General features: G+C 36.7%; 1 protein-coding gene across 3 annotated transcripts in view; it reads right to left on the reverse strand.

Moving 5' to 3' along the window:
* The window catches only part of ctnnd2a (catenin (cadherin-associated protein), delta 2a), a 273,177-nt gene that overhangs the window by 197,537 nt on the left and 58,867 nt on the right, over positions 1-16,773 (reverse strand). The window contains exon 1 of one of the 3 annotated variants that reach the window (XM_026200543.1): positions 3,191-3,686. The exons of the other annotated variants lie outside the window; for them this stretch is intronic. The gene's annotated coding sequence lies outside the window, so the exon portion shown is untranslated. Of the gene's footprint in view, positions 1-3,190; positions 3,687-16,773 lie in introns of those variants that run through there. 3 annotated transcript variants of the gene reach the window in all.

A 16,773-nucleotide genomic window follows, 5' to 3' on the forward strand; every position in this document is an offset into this window, starting at 1 on the left:
CACCATGTACTGTACCTGTCATAGTGATTGAATCGATTCAAATGAATTTATATCAAATCAAATCGAGATCAGAATCTAATCGAACCAAGAGCTTGTGAATCAGAATCATTTTTTTTTTTATTTTTTTTGCATATTGTAAGTAAAAAAGACCTCACTCCATTTTGGTCTTTACATAAAGCTCAGGTTCCTCCTTCAATGCAGGTATATTTGTAGATCTGATCATTTAGAAAAGTAATATAACTTCTGTATGATTTGAGGCAACATACTAGTACTTAAGAGTTTGAGTTTTGTTCAAATCCCTAATCCTATAAACCTAAAGCAAGAACCACTAACTACATTCAATATGCAATTTTAGAATGTCCTATAGAGGGCAGATTTTGTTCTCTCCTGTAATTAAATTGAGTTAAACTTATTTTAAATTAGGTTAAACTCTAGTCCCATAGAGAAACTTCTGTAGAATTTGTGGAGCAGCGTGCATGCCAGCTATAAATCAAACAGGCAGACCTCCGGCCGGCCATGAGAGATGATAATCACCACTAACACCCCAGCTGGGACAGAAAGTGCACCATCAGCACCAATAAAGGCCCATTCCATAACCGGACGGCACATATAATCACTTAGACAGCCGGCCCCAAGCTGCCCCCTCCAGGCAGCTAAGATTAGAGCATGAAGCCCGGCATCAGAAAAGAGCACTTCCTCCAACGAGAAGCCATCAGAGAACTTCCAATTCCTCAAGTGCACTCAGAGAAGGACAAAAGACCTGCGTGAGACCGCAAAGCGTTTTATTCCTGCACAGAAACGGTCCAGAACAGGGAACGGAGGATAAAATAGGAACTCAGAAAACAATTAGACGCCCCACAGCAGAAGTTCTTGTCACAGGTACCTGTTTTAATTACAGCTTGGCAGGAAGATCGATGGTGGCTTGATCTGTAATCACATGCATACGGGGGTCGTACAATTGAGGAGTTTATTGATCCAGCTCTGAAAGCCATTTGTGGACTGAATCAGATGATGGTGTGTCCTGCCAGACCTTATTTCCAGACACCAGAACAACAATTTATCAATTTTTTCCTATTTTTAATTCTATAACACCCCTCTTCATCCACACCTAAATCACAAACAACCAGCTCTCGGCCTGCAAACCACAAAAGTGCAACAAATTAAACTGCTTTCTTCTCTGTCTCGCTCTCTCGACTCTCTCTTTCTCACACCGTTCACACTTCTCCCATGAGATTTTTCCTTTGTGCAGTTAGGACACTGACACATTAAAAGAGGATATGGACTGTGGAATGCATCCCGCCCACAGAGAGATAGATCCTTAGTAATTAAATCTAAAGAAAGATGCCTTTGCATGGCTGTGCTCTCCATTTAATAAAGTCAGGGCAATATATTGAATAATAACAGCATATTTTGTCGGAGATAAAGCAAAATTGAGAATATTGGTATGATTGTAATGCGCAACACTTGGCAGCTATGTTTTTTTTTAAGATTGTGATTGTCTAGTTTTGGTTTTGCATTTCCTCCTGTCTCATTACATGCGGGTATGTAAACGCCCCCCCAAAATTTTTTCTTATGACTTATTTAAAATTCAGAAACAGTTGAGGTGGTAAGTTTGCTCATTAGCTTAAATCAGTTCAAACTGCTTCAAATATTCACACATATACAAAGCACCTAAGGGGACATGGTGAAAAAAGATGAGAATGCAATGAGAGGAAGCTAATAATTCTGTGGTTTTTAATTTTTCTTGTAAACAAATGTTTTAGCATTACCTTGAGAAACATTGCTAACACTTGCACAACTTCTTGAGAGAGATAGAGTTTTGCAAGCAAATCCCCCAGCAAATGTCTTGAAAAAAATACAAGTTTGTATGATTACTTAATTCATTAATATGTTTGATAATATGAAGGAATTTTTGTATTGATTTTTCATAGGCGTTTTACCTGGGAATGGAACATTGCATTGGGTTATGTTATGTTTTAGGGTTTACTGAAATGTCTGTATATCTTATGGAAAAACTACAATTTTACTGACATCTTAAGGAGAATTTTCTGCCAGGACAATATCTGTTTTGTCAAGCTTTTTACTTACAGTGTACAGTTCTGTGCAACACATTTTTGATGAAATTATATGGTTAAAAAGTGGGTTGCACTTTATTTTACAGTACGTGTACTTACAGTGTATTTATCTAAGAAAGTTCTGGTAATACAAGGTAACTACATGGGGTAGGGTTAGGTTTAGGGGTAGGTTCAGGTTCAGGTTTAGTACCTAGTTATTACATAGTTATTGTAATTACTATAATGTAATGCATAGTATGTACATGGGGAACAGAACTGTTAAATAAAGTGCTACAAAAAAGTGTTTACATATATTTATATATTTAATTAAATTAAATTGTTAGAAAAAAAAAAAAAAAGCCTTTACGTATACTGCATTATAAAAGTAGTTTTTATGCATTAATAATGCCTTGTAATGCACACTTGTCAATTCATTGTTACAATCAATTCATCCTACATTGCATTATAAATCCGGTTATAATTATATATGACAAGATATAATGTATTACAATGCACATTATGATTAATTATAATGCAGGATACCCTCTAAAAACCCTTTATAATGCATTTTACATAAAGGCTTTAAGAAAGCATTACCATTAAATCTATTTAATTCCCAAATATTAAAAGTACACTAAATATTTAAAATAACACTGAAAAATATTGATACATACTGCATTATCTTCCAAGGCAGCTTAAAGATCTTCCAAGGCAGATTAAAGTAGATATTCCTGAGCAATAACACTATCGAACAAGGTGAATTAAAGGCGCAAACCACTTAAAACAAAAAAAGAAAAAGAAAACCAGCAACACCTGTTGATCAGAGTAAAAAAGAAAATGCAAGGAAATCCTTTAAATGCATAATAAAAAAAAAAAAAAAAAGAAAACTGATAACTAAGTCTGACTGAAATCTACCAACTAAAACTAGTATAAATAAAGCTGGAGAGCTAATCAATAAGAAATAATGCCAATGAATGGGGCTGTTTTGCTGTATTATGCCATACCCAATGAGAAACACAACAGATGTCCAATAGATAAAGAAAATAACAAATTGCATGGACATCTTAACCAAATTTCACTGTATTAGCAAAGCATACATACAATCCAGTTAAAGTTGCAAGAAACTTTCAACTCACCCTTTAAATCAGAAACATTTTCTTCCTTCCTTTCCCCGTGCAGATCGGGAAAAAACAGCCGTAACCTTGTCTCACACCACACACAGAGCAACCGGTCGCAGAGATCAGTGTAAAGCCCCCCCTTCGACCATCCCCTCTTAGCTCTTCCCATTAGAGAAATTCCTCAACTCAGTACAGGTGCGGCCGGTCTGCCAGCCATCTCGCACACAACACCGGCTCAGTCAGCCACAAAGGTCTCCATGGCAACAGAGGACCCAGCGCCCCCCTCTGGTATTATTTATGCAACATTTCAGCGCCGAATGTCCCGCCCACCAGCCAGATTGCCAAAGCGAGTGTCCGTCCAAATGCTCTCCCGTCTGCCCCTTTTTGCAGGACTGTTTGTGCCCGACACCACAAAGACCGGGTGAGAATTTGGAGTGCCTTTGGGGTGAAACGTTAAATGCCTCTCTCCTCATCCATCCCTCGGCTCGCCGAAAAGCCTGAGAACTTTCACTGTCTGTTCCACATCAATACTAGCCTGGAAGTCTGCATTCCTGAGAGAGACAGAACTATTTATCTAAAGCGCTATGACGGGATATGTTTAAACACAATGGAGACCCCATGTGTATTATCAGAGAGAGGGATGCCAGAGCGTTTTGGCAGCCAAAACTTCTCCAGCCCTTTTAGCACTACCAGATATTCATTATTTATTGAATGGACACTATTTCACAGCATACAGCTTAATGACCTGTCGGGCTGCAGTCGGAGTAAATGAGAGATGGTATTGCGTCTAACTAAGCCAATCTAAGTTTCATAAAAGCAGGGCTTTCAGAGGTTTAGTTGCTGCAGGAACAAGCGGGAAAATAAAACTGACCGCCTGCTTTGTGTTCCCTCAATAGGGCTGGTCAGTGATGAAAGCTGATTGATAAAAGGTTACTCTCACCGTTCTCATGCATACCAAGTGCGCCGTCACCCTCTTGCCTAATAAGCTCCTCTCTTCCATCTGATCTCTCCATCCTTACAGATGAGCTGGAGAAGATGGTCAGGAAAGTTTCAAGGGAACGAGGGAATGCTCTTCATTAGGGATTCATGATATACTGTACTGGTATTGTAGTTTTTCTTAGTTTACAGGGCAATATACAACATTTAATTGTCAATGTGTGTTCCTTTCGTTTTGCATTTAGATTGCCATTGTTGTCTTTTAAAACTCAAAGTTAACCTTTAGAAACATTATTAAACTTAAGAACATGCCATTTATAAAAAGGAAAATAGATGTTACTTCAGTTTTTAATGTTTATTTTTTTATTTATTTATACAAAATAATAGAATATCTGTCATCTGCATCTGTTACCAGCCATAATATGAAAATAATTATAATTTTTAAATGCATATATTATATTATATTATATTATATTATATTATATTATATTATATTATATTATATTATATTATATTATATTATATTATATTATATTATATTATATTATCATTCTGGGGTCAGTAAAACTGTTAAGAAGAAATAAATGAATAGGCCTACTTTAATTTAGCATTTAACCGGTATACTGCCCAGCACTATGCTGAAGATATAGCTTTGCATTGCAGGAATAAAATAGCAAGTTATTATTTCAAATGGTAATCAAATGTTACAATATAACTTTTTTTTTTTTACTGTATTTTCAGTCAAATAAATGCAGCCTCATTTAGCATAAAGAGATTTAAAAACTTTTAAAAGACTGATACAGTGAATAAAACACTGATATCCGCATACAACTTACTACAACGGCTCACAATCATTCTATGTACTTGACATCTCACAAATATATTGTTTTTGTGCAGTCCCTTTTGTGATTCTAGACAGCTATGGTTTCGTTTGCACAGGTCAGCTCAAGTAGAGAGTATCCTATTCCAGCCCCCGGGGGAAAGCAGCTGTATCCCCCCACGGAACGAACAATAGGTCATGTGATCTGATGGCTGATTGAACCCTTCCATCTCTCTCAGGTGACCGTTTCAGAGCAGAATGAGAAGTCTGAGGTCGTCTAACCTGGTGTTCAGTCACACATTCAGTACTGAAGGGCTGCCCTTGTCAGTCAACTTCATGTCAGGAATCAGGAAACTGGCCTGTTACTGACTAAATGTGGGTTCACATTTTTTAAGAAGTGAACTTGTTAAACTGCGGTGTTACTTTAAATGTGATGCGGTCGAAAATTTGGGTGCACCTTACTTTTGTGCTGGTGCAAAAAAAGTTAGGCGCACCAGTGCAAAAAGTTAGTCTAAAAGTCCTAGGTCAGGGTCTAGTATCCTCGAAGTAGGCGAATTTGGGTCACGTGGTACAATAATTACATTTCTGTTTACAGAAAGAGAGAAAGAAAAGATGCAAAAATGAAAGAATGAAAGACTGAAAAAGATGGCTACATGAGAAAAAGAGACAGGCAGACCTCATCAGCATTCTGTGATGAATGGCCCAATTAAGTCAGTTCAAAAGCAGGGCCTCTGTCTGTCACGTCTGCTCTTCAGTGAGACTAAGAATAGCCAATTTACCCCAACACATACATAAACAAACTACACTTGGCAAACAACCTTTCTCTTGCCAGGGGAAAAAAATACACTGTGCTTCTGAAAGAAACTCACTTAACCTTTACAGGCAGTGCTAAAGGAGCCGGCAATAGATTAGACTCACTCAGGATTGCACAGGGAAATTTATCTTCTTGAAGTATCATGGGAATGATTATTGTTTAATGTGACAAGATGGACATAAATTAAGTCAACAGATGATTGCAGGCTTCTGATAGTGAGAAACCAGAATAGCGGGCAGTATCTCACTCATTCATTTTCCCCACTGCGAGTTGGGATTACAAAGTGTCATATGGTTTAGTAAAGAGTTTCGAGTCACATACCTAAATAGTTATGACATCCTATAACATCTGAACAGGGCTACAGTACACAGTAAACAGATTCACAGGCAGATTCACAGACACTAATTCTGGATAATATTGATATGTAATATCAATATCTAATTTCATGCTATGGCGAATAACCGACAAGTAGCCAGTACTATAATTCTGTACTATTTCGTCCAAATAAGATAAAAGCTTTTTAAAGCTTCAAGTGAATTTAGGCATGACAACATTATATCGCACAGTATGAAAATAAAAAAAAAAATTCACACACAATTTTTTTTTAATAAAATCTGGACTATCAACCAATTACCAATATGTTACAATATATGCCCTCATTCTTTAAAAATTTACTAAAGACCCTTCGAATGGATTTTTTGGTGTTCAAACAGTGTCTTAATTCACTTCATAATTACGATAGGGAATTCTATGAACTGTGTTCATTGTTAAAGGTGCAATAGAATACATTGATACAATATTTTAAATTGTTCTCTGATGTCCCCAGAGTGTGTATGCAAAGTTTAATCTCAAAATACCCCGCAGATAATTTTTTATAGCTTGTTGAAATTGCTACTTTTATGGTATGAGCCTCAACGCTCTGTTTAACTGTATGTCCCCTTAAATGAGAATGAGCTGGTGCACCCGCCTCTCTTCCAGTCCTTCCTGCCAAGTCCGTAGTTTTCCTGTGGAATTGGTCTACTTTAACACTGTTCCCGCAGGTTGTTTTTCATGTCCGCAGGAGGGTTTTGTTGCGAAAACCTGGCAACCCAGGTCCCTTCTCAAAAGAGTGCAGAGACCATGTGACCTCACACATTGCTTCCAAACAAAATTTTTAACTACCACATTCCTATTCACGATCATTCTGGTAGCACATGAAGGCAGAACATTAGCCTTACAGAGAGCCAAGGATCTCTTTTGGGAAACAAAATATGATGCTTGATGCTTACTTTTTCTGGAGTCTGAACATCTGCGCACAAAGTGTTGGTATCTATCCCATCTATCCCAGCAGCAATCATTGTACAACTCCAGCACTAAACTGACCCTTGTCTCTGAGGCAGTCGAGTCCGGTGTAAAATCTTTTGGCAAAGTATATGACTTTTCCATTTTTTTTTCAGGGACATTTCCTTCTAAAATGAAAAGTAAGCACCGTGTCCTCAGCAGTCTATGGAGACTCCTATGTTTGTTGGTGCATCCCAACACAAGACACTTTTAATGGCTCTTTGGTGCTGACATTGCATTTCCAGCAGCTACAGCAAGAGAACAGTAATGGTGGACTGCAGCTTCTCACTCAGGGCTGTATATATGCTAATAGGGCAGAGAGCGTCACAAATGGGCGGGAGTTTCAGCAACTATGTCATCATAGTCTGGAATAGCTCATGTGGAGAGACTTAATGGTTTATTGGAAATATAAAACAATGAGTGAGTGGATTTTTATCATTAAAGACTGGCTGTTTTCATACACTGCAGCTACACAACTGTTCAAACACCTTATAAATGTGATTTTTGCATTTTAGGGCACCTTTAAAGAAAAGGAAAGGAAATTTGTATAAAATAAAATAAAATGTTAACTCAAATAAATAAAATTAAATGTATACATTACTCAAAATTAAGACAGGGAATTTTATTAACTGGATTTATTAACTGGATTTATAGTTAATATCAGTTATACTGTGATTATATTTGCGGATAATCTGTTACGATATCTGTGTGAACTTCATACATCCGCTAAAAATCGCCTTCAGAAAAAAGTTAGAAAGTACAATGGCTCAGAAAAGTTTGTTCATTTCTAAAGTATAAAGCTGTACAATCGAGTGTTTGCAAATTTTTTATACAGTATAATGAAAGACATTCAGTCATTTGTGATACTTTCCAAGGCCACTGTATGTAGCTCTATTATATATATATCCTCTTTATTGATCTTCCAATGGCCACCCTGATGTCTAGATGAGCCATTGATCGCCCCATATTGTCAACTGCTGCTAACAACCAACAAATATGCTAACGGTATTCCACCAAGGTCACATACAGACACTAGCAAAAATATCGGCATGTCTAAATATCCCTTTAAAAAAACAAAGGTCCACGCTCTTATGAGGTTAAGCACAACTAGCACAACAAAACAGCACCTTGAAATGTCAGCGCCTAAATGCCAACTCACAGTTGTGCTTCTGTGCTTGAGCACTGAACACTTGAGTAACTTCTGGCTAGTTGAATCTGTTCACCCTGATTTAGTTCCAAATCGGACTTAAGTTCATTGATCTTCAGAGACATTTGTTTTCATATACTGAGCCCCAGAAAGGCAGGTTCTCAGTCTCTGTCTCCAGACAGAAGCATTGTTGCTCAACATGTTCAGCGAAACTCAAGAAAAAGCAAAAGGTCAGTTGAAACGATGGAGAAAACAATATAACTGTCACAGGAGAGAAATCCCTTTTTTCCAACACCTTTACTCTTCTGGTGCGCTGAGCATGTGAAAATGTAAAGAACTGCATGGCACGTGCTCTCTTAAGTGTAGAGAGAGGGACAGCTTCAGAAAGTGAGCTCTGGAATGGATGAAAATACCTGAAATTAGATATTTGATGTGCATCGCTGGGCTTTGAAGGAGGGGTTCAAAAAGTCAGACCTTGACAAAATTTTATTATGTGCAGGAATAAAAATAAAAAAAAAGAAGTAGAAATTGAGATACGGTGACTCTTTCACACACCTGGCACGCACACATTGGCGCTCATTTGGGAGGGCAGTCAGTTCACGTATAAGTGGAGATCTTGCTCCATAATTACAGTGTCTGCATCTGTGTAATTATATTCATAGCTTGTTCAATGTTTGGTCAAACAGACAGTTATGATTTATTATGTTTTGCACTTTTTTATTCTAAATGGTTGTCAATGTCCCTTCTTCCGTCGTTCAAATAAATAAATAAAAATATATATCACTATACTACTTACTATTACTATTTGAGTGTTTTTTACACTAATATAAAAAAATGCTAAGCTTGCTTACTTGTTTCCACAAAAAAACAATGCTATATCCCATTATTTCACTGAAATGTGCATTCCATTTCAGAATATCCATTTTTGTTTTGGTTTGTGCGATTCCACACATCAATTTACAAAAGGTACACTGTGGGTTGCCAGTTGGTGGGGAAAAAACAGTGTATCGCACCCATTAAAACCAAATTGCAAACAAATTGGGTCAGAGATACTAATCAAACCATAAAACTTTGGCATCCATCTAAAAACTCACTACACTACAGCTTGAAAATATATTATAATATTTGGGTTTTTCCATGAAGTACACTTGACATTCGCAGTATTTTTGTCTCCAGAAATGCTCTGAGAGTCATTTTAGAGCTTGACCATTTCATTTTAGAAAAATTGCATCATATCATATACACATAAACAAAACTCTTCACAGCAACCCGTCAAAGAGTTTGGTTAAACCTGAAGAAAATGTAACTCAAATACATTGCTTTTCTATAGTAAAATGTACTTCTTAATGTAATACTACTATGACTAATAATACAACTATTATTACACTTTATAATTATCTTTATTTTTAAACATCCTTCAAATTAAAATACACTGATTAACTACATTATGTCAGTAATGACACTTTATTCTGCACTGAAGTCATTAGCTGCATCTTTTTTTATTTTCTTTTAGTGCTAAAAACTGTAATGGGAGATAGGTTGCCATGTTTTGCTTCTGTTTTTATTGTGACATCCCTTTTATTACAGCAAACCAGACCTACAAACACACTTAATTTGACACTCCTCAGGCTTTTTTCAGGTTCATTAAAAGGAGCTTAAAAGGAGCTTCTTGTTAGATGTGACAGAGAACATTAAGTAAAATCTGCTATCTCCACAACTATTGGAATAGAATCACAAAAATAATCCAGCACTTGTAAAATATATTTTATAGCAATAATGAAATATCGGCAATACAGATTTTGCTTTCAAACACATTTTTGTTTTATCTGAGTACACTAGTAGTTTTCAAATAGCTGTCAATGGAAAGAGGGTGCAGTTTTACAATCTCTTCTGAAGTGCACTTGAACTATACATTAATCTATGCTACAAAATGTGCCATGATTTATTGGCCTGTGCTAAATTGTAATTTGTTATTTCCCATGGCATTATGATTAACTGCAGATGTAACCAAAATTAAAATAATATGGTGCCTATTTAAGTACATGACCTTTTGTACACTTTAAAAAATTGTACAAAAATTATGCCCTTAAAAGTTAACAGTTCTTTCAAATTCACTGCATATTAAAGGGATACTCTACCCCAAAATGAAAACTTAGTCATTAATCACTTACCCCCGTATCTTCAAACCTGTAAAAGTGTGCCTTGTGGTGCAAATGACACAGAAGAGTGTTCGCAGTTTGCGATCAGCTCATATTTTCCAAAATGGCGCTATGAATATGTAGAGAGATACAGAGGAGACGAATTGTCTTCCTAAAGTCACAGTTGAACCACTGATACCAGATGGGCTATTCTGATGAGCTCTATCAAACTTTTCTGGACTTTGACCTCCCGGATTTCATCCAAAATATCTTAAATTGTATTCCGAAGATGAATTAAACTGTCCAATGATATTCTGATATATGCACAGGTGCGTGAAAAGTTGCGCTGTGCTTGCTTTTCTTAATGTAATCTACAAGGTACAATGTTAGTGCTATCAAACATACAAGGGGTGATCAAAAGTTCAGAGACTATGCCCATCATGTAAACTATGGAAAACTTTCTTCTTCAGGGTAACATTAGTCTGTTTGTATAATGATGCATTATATTGCTCCTGTCAGTAGAAGTGAAGCCTGTCTCACATTAAACCCCTTTGTCTCAAAATTCTATATATATATAGATTAATCGTTTGACAGCAATACATTTAAATAAGAGTGTAATGGCAGCTCGTTGGATACAAAAATCACGCTTATATATGATTCCAACTCTATATTGCCATCAAATCCCATTGACATAGAATCAAAATATTAAGAATTAATCTCTTAACAAGCGTGTCTAATAATAGAGTAGTTCTTTGTCTAGTTACATGTTACATCACACAGCGATCACACAGAGAACTCTAATTTTGTTAGGCCTATCTCATTAGACACTGGTATGGTGCATGAGGAACTGAATCTTGGGACGGATGAGCTCATGATTACATCTTAGACATCAACAACGCAGTGCAGAATTAACACAAAGAACATGCGCCGCTGGAGAGATGATATTGGCTTCCCACTGTTCCTGTCTCATTTGAGTTTCACCTAACACAACGTGTCGCCATTACTGGCATGCACAATGGCATTTCTAATCAGTACTCTGCTAAAAAGGCTTCTGAGGGGATGCTGGGGAGATCATTTGTTAGCGAGATGCACACACAGCTACATTCTCTTATAGTAATTGCCATTAATGGATACATCCAGGCAGGGTCTCTCTTCATAAAAACCCATAAACAAATGCCTCTGCAAAGTTACCAGCACACACGGGAAGACTAAATATGTCAGCGATGCTCACAGGCTGAATTTTTATATGGTCCCTCAAGTGTTCATAGTTCATTCTTTAATAAATCTGGCTCACAAATAAAATTTTGCTTTGAGCATATTGGTTTGAGCTTTGATGTTATCCGGTAAGTATTGTGATACAGTTGCCTACAGGTTATAAAAAACAAAACAAAAAAAAACCATTAAAGAGTAAAAAAAAAACAACAACAACATTTTGCTAAATGTATTTATAGGCATGTCATAGATAACATGTTTATTGAAAAAAATAAATGAAATGTTAATTATATAACATAAACAATATAATATTATAAAACCTAATAGTAAAGTTTTATAGATTAGTTTAAAAAAATAAAATTCAGCTTTTTTAAAGTTTTTATTGATCAAATAATACCATGTGTTACATTGATAATAATTACAAATGTTTCCTTAGCAACAAATCAGCTGTCAGACTTTGTTTATTTACATTTATTCATTTGGCAGAGGCTTTTATCCAAAGCTTTATTCCATGTTTTGTGTGTGTTTTGCTCCATGTGTGCCATCCTATGGCCATATTTGGTTAGTTTCCTGTTCCTGTCCTGATTATGTCGATTTGTTTCCAGGTGTTCCCAGTTTATTTCCATTGATCCCAGGTGTGTCTTGTCACCCCCCCCATTCGGTCAGGTGTTTAAACAGAGTTCCCCGTTTTCAGTCCAGTATTGTAAATGTCTACATGTTCTATGTGAGTTTTCCTAGTTTTTTAATAAATTACAGAACAGCGCAAGCCAGAAGTGGCACGCGTGCAGGGCTTATATGCTCTGAGAATGGACACTGCACTTGTGATACAAAACACACAGGTCTGTTAAGAGCAATACTTATAGACAAATAATTATTATTAGGCTACTGAAAAAAAATGATGACTGCCGTATTTGCAAGTATTTTCCAAACAAATTAAGTTCACATTTTTATCATATGTAAAATGATTGCTTAACATGCCGGATAATCGCAGATTATTTTTAATTTTTTTACACCCACAATATACTATAGGCATACTACTAAAAGAACTTGATGTGCTGATGTGGTAGGCCAGTTTCAAATTGCATATTTGGCACACTGCCTTTACCTTGTCCTCACTCAATTTACAGTTGAGGTCTTGGCATTTTTGTCATCTTTTCAAGATTAACTGAATCATGGGGTTCACTCACGGGCGATTCATTCAAGGGCGAATGAGTACCGTTTCACGGGGGATGCCAAGTGTTTAAAAAAAAAGTTAATAATATTTTTTAATCTCTCAAATTTGAAAATCGAATGCCAACCCAACGAACGTATATTCGAATAATGGAATATTCTGGTCCAGCCCGAGTTGTCTCACCGCCCTGAAGTTCACATTTATCTTTTTTGTTACCGTTTTTCATTCAAATAGACTAGTGTTTCTTCTTCTATCCATTATTTGAATGGACTGGACCAGTGCTGCCTCTTTCATGTGGGGGTCAAAGAGATTAGAGCGTTTGATGTGTGCCAGGCGCTAGCTGAGGGAAATACCCTAGTTCTTATGAGACCCCGTGGCCTCGGCAAGAAAGAAAAGACAGATTGCAGGGAGAGAGAATGAGAGGGCTGCTTTAAAACAGCACATATCAGTGCTGCGTGATGACACATATGCATTGTGGGTGACAAACAGTTTAACAAGCCACAGTTTAGGGCAAGGTACTGTATACTGAGCGGAAATACTACATAACATCAAAAACAAACACTTCTCTCAAACCTCTTATCAGCTCTTGACTGAAAAACATTATATGTGGGGTGAGTACAGGTGTAAAAGCAGGTGGATATGGCAGTGAATACATAAAAGCTCCATGGGAAATCCAAAGGAGAATCCTGCTTTCTGTAAAATACCTTATGCCTATTAAAAAAAAACCTGCCTTGCTGCCTACATGGGAAGCTATCTTCAAAGGCAACCATAATGGAACCTCACAAGTGACTGATTTGGAATACTTTGAATCTATGGCTTCCTAATTTCGCAAATTAATTTGAAACATTGCTCCTCTAGCATCTTTTTTTTTTTCTTGGCACAGTGATGTGCATGCAATTTTTGGCATGGTGCCTGTAGCATTTAGCCTCCTTGTTAGTGCGTCTGCCTCCCATGCCAGAGACCCGGGTTCGAGCCCCGCTCGGAGCGAGTGCGAGGAGCGTCAGAGAGGACCTGGGTGAGAGGGGTTACATAAGCAAGGCGATATATAGGGATATTTCTTATTTTAGGAATAGGATATATTTTTAGGAAAGCTTGCATTAAGAACACACCACCATATGCAAACCTTAAAAATAAAAAATAAATTAGCCAGAAAACACTGGGATCTGTATTTGCAATGTCAGTCTGTAACTTCCAATGTTATTGAAACACTTTTTATGCAGTATGTGTAAAGGGGGGAAATTTCAAGTGTTTGCAGGATTCTTTAGTTAAATGTAGCTATATGTATAAAATGTTTTTTATAAAACTATCATATATATTTCTAGACGCTGCTTTAAAGGTTCACAATTGGGAAGCACTTCACATGGGAAGCGGAGAAACCAAGGTACAACCTGTGCCACATTCCCAGGGCGGACGTTACCACCAAAGCCCAAATGATGTCACTTCAGCTTTGTAAACCGAGGCGGGAAGTGGAACAATTCTTTCATCCTCCATTACTGGCAGCGAACTATATTAACACTAACGATAGTGGCGTGCCTTAATTGCTAGTATTTCCTGTCACTGTTTAAGTTCAGAGATGAAGACTGCTATCTAGCAGTCAGGATAAAAACTCCAAATGAAACAACTGCCATGAATCTTTTTATGAATTTATTTTTTATTTTTTTAAAATATCAATATTACATTTTGGAGAATTGATACAGTACTCATGAGTATCTATATTTTCTTACACCCCTACTAAAAATCTATAAATCATATTACTTTTATTAACGAAATGAATAAAAAAACACTATGCTAGGCTATGACTTATATAAAATGACAAATAACTTGGACAAAGTTTAAATAGGTGTAACCTACAAAATTGAAAATAAGTAAACACTGGGGAACCAAATAAATAAGACACTTAGAACGTTTATTAGCAAAACGAATAAAAAAGTTTGGAAGCACGGCATACACCTTGATGTCAAATAAAATAAATTACACAGTTTAAACAAAGTAAAATCAGCAAACACTGTTGAACCAATTAAATAAGAAACATATGTTTTGTTTTGTTTTTACTTCCAAAATCACCTCAGATAAACAGCAGCAAAAGTCAACAGGCTTTTCAGAATCCAAAATATTGCCAAACAGGCTCTTTTGCATGTTGTTTCAAAAATATAATAATCTGCCATCGTCTTGTCTGTCTCACCTCACTCTTCTTGTCAGTCAGCTCAACTCACTCCTCATGTGATAAATTAAATCTGACGTGATGTGACTCGTTCAGCAAGCTGCATTGAGCAGCCATGTTCGGTTTTAACTGTAGTGTCTGTTCTTTATCAAAACGTAATTATTTATATTATTATAAAAAACAAAAAACGCTAGTATGTAACATAAAGGTTGTTTTGTAATAATGTAAATGTTATAGATCAAATGTATTATAAAGTGTCAAAATCTGACTTAGCATGCTACAAACACAATGCATAATGGATTCCAATGGGGTTTTTCATTAGCATGTTGCTAAGCTAACAATGTATTCCAAAGTGAAAAACTGTTAGGAAACATGTTTTAAACCTTATTTAATTTTTCTAAACTTGTCAGATGTGTCCATCTAGTGCACGTTCACATAAAAAACCAATGGAAAGTCTCACAGTGGAATGGAAAAACACATTCAGCATTAACGGCCCTTCAGTGTGCTCCTCCTTCACATGCCGCAGTCTCTGGGTAAACGGGGCAAGGGACAGGAATATGAAGGAGTTCTGTTTAACATGCAGTTTGGACGACATATTTGTCAAATGACTGAGGTGGGGTGTGTGTGTTTGTGGGTGGGTTTACAGTCAGCAGTTTGCAGAAAGATAGGACAGCAGGAGATGGTCCCCAGAGGTCATTAAACACACACACAAACAAAACAGCTCTGGGCTGATCCTGCATGCTGACAGGGGCTCTTCATCTCTCTTTGACCCCAGGAGACACACGCTCCTCACCCTGGCTGGTATTACATCAAACAGACACAGGTCATCAGTCTAACCCCTGATATACCTGCCACCTTGCAAGCCAAATCAAACACTCTCCAGGACAACGTCTTCCGAATTTTGCAAGACTCAGAATTTTTGCTTACCAGATAAATCATCGAAATGTTTTCCTTTAGACCTGAGGAATTTTTCCTTGAGGAGGCAAAAATTTAGTTGAGAAAAATAGCTGAAAGTACAGAAAAAGTTATGTGACGAGAGGCAATATAAAATAAAACAGAATATTGAAAACATGAACAAACTTAAAAAATTGTTCGTTATTTGAATATAAATGTAAAATAAATAAACGAATAATCGTTCCATCTTGTGCATTAATCTGTTTATTATCTGTACACACACACATACACAATGATTCATTGATTCACTAGGCTTGTTCGACTTGAAGCGGATCATCACCATCAGACCGATCGATCAAAGTACCGCAAGGGTATAGAGAGCAGACAACTCCTTGTGCTTTTGAATTGCTCTCGCGGTACTTTGATGTCATACACCAATCGGTCTGTGCTGCGCCACTTCAAAGCCAACGCATATGCTAATGGTTCAACGCGCCAAATGGTCACCAAATTCGTTCAAAACATGGATTAAGAAATGAAATGCCGCTGTGGGCTGCTTGGAGAAGGACCATTTTGCTTTGTTTTGAGTGCTGATTTTATTTGGAATATCACACGTTTAAATGTGATTTATACAAGAGTTCAGTAAATAAGAAGTTAATATTGTGTTATATTTTAAACACAATATGTTTTTTGAAACATTTTGCTGAGAACATATGATCTTTAAAGCCATAGCAGAATTGTTGCGCATCTCCGAGAAAAACAGCATTGTTTAGTTTCAAAATTAATCTGCATTTTAAACGAATCATGTGAACCAATGATTCAAAGCCCCATCCATTAAGAGAGCCGTTTACTTCATTCCTGAATGAATCAGCCATTTGAACCAACAGAATTAAGACATTTACTGGCACCAGCTGGCAGATTTAGTTTCTTATTTAGAGTATCATTTCATAAAACCTTTAAAGGGATAGTTCACCCCAAAATATTCAAATCA

Source organism: Carassius auratus, chromosome 24, assembly GCF_003368295.1.
Source record: "Carassius auratus strain Wakin chromosome 24, ASM336829v1, whole genome shotgun sequence".
NCBI lineage: Eukaryota > Metazoa > Chordata > Actinopteri > Cypriniformes > Cyprinidae > Carassius > Carassius auratus.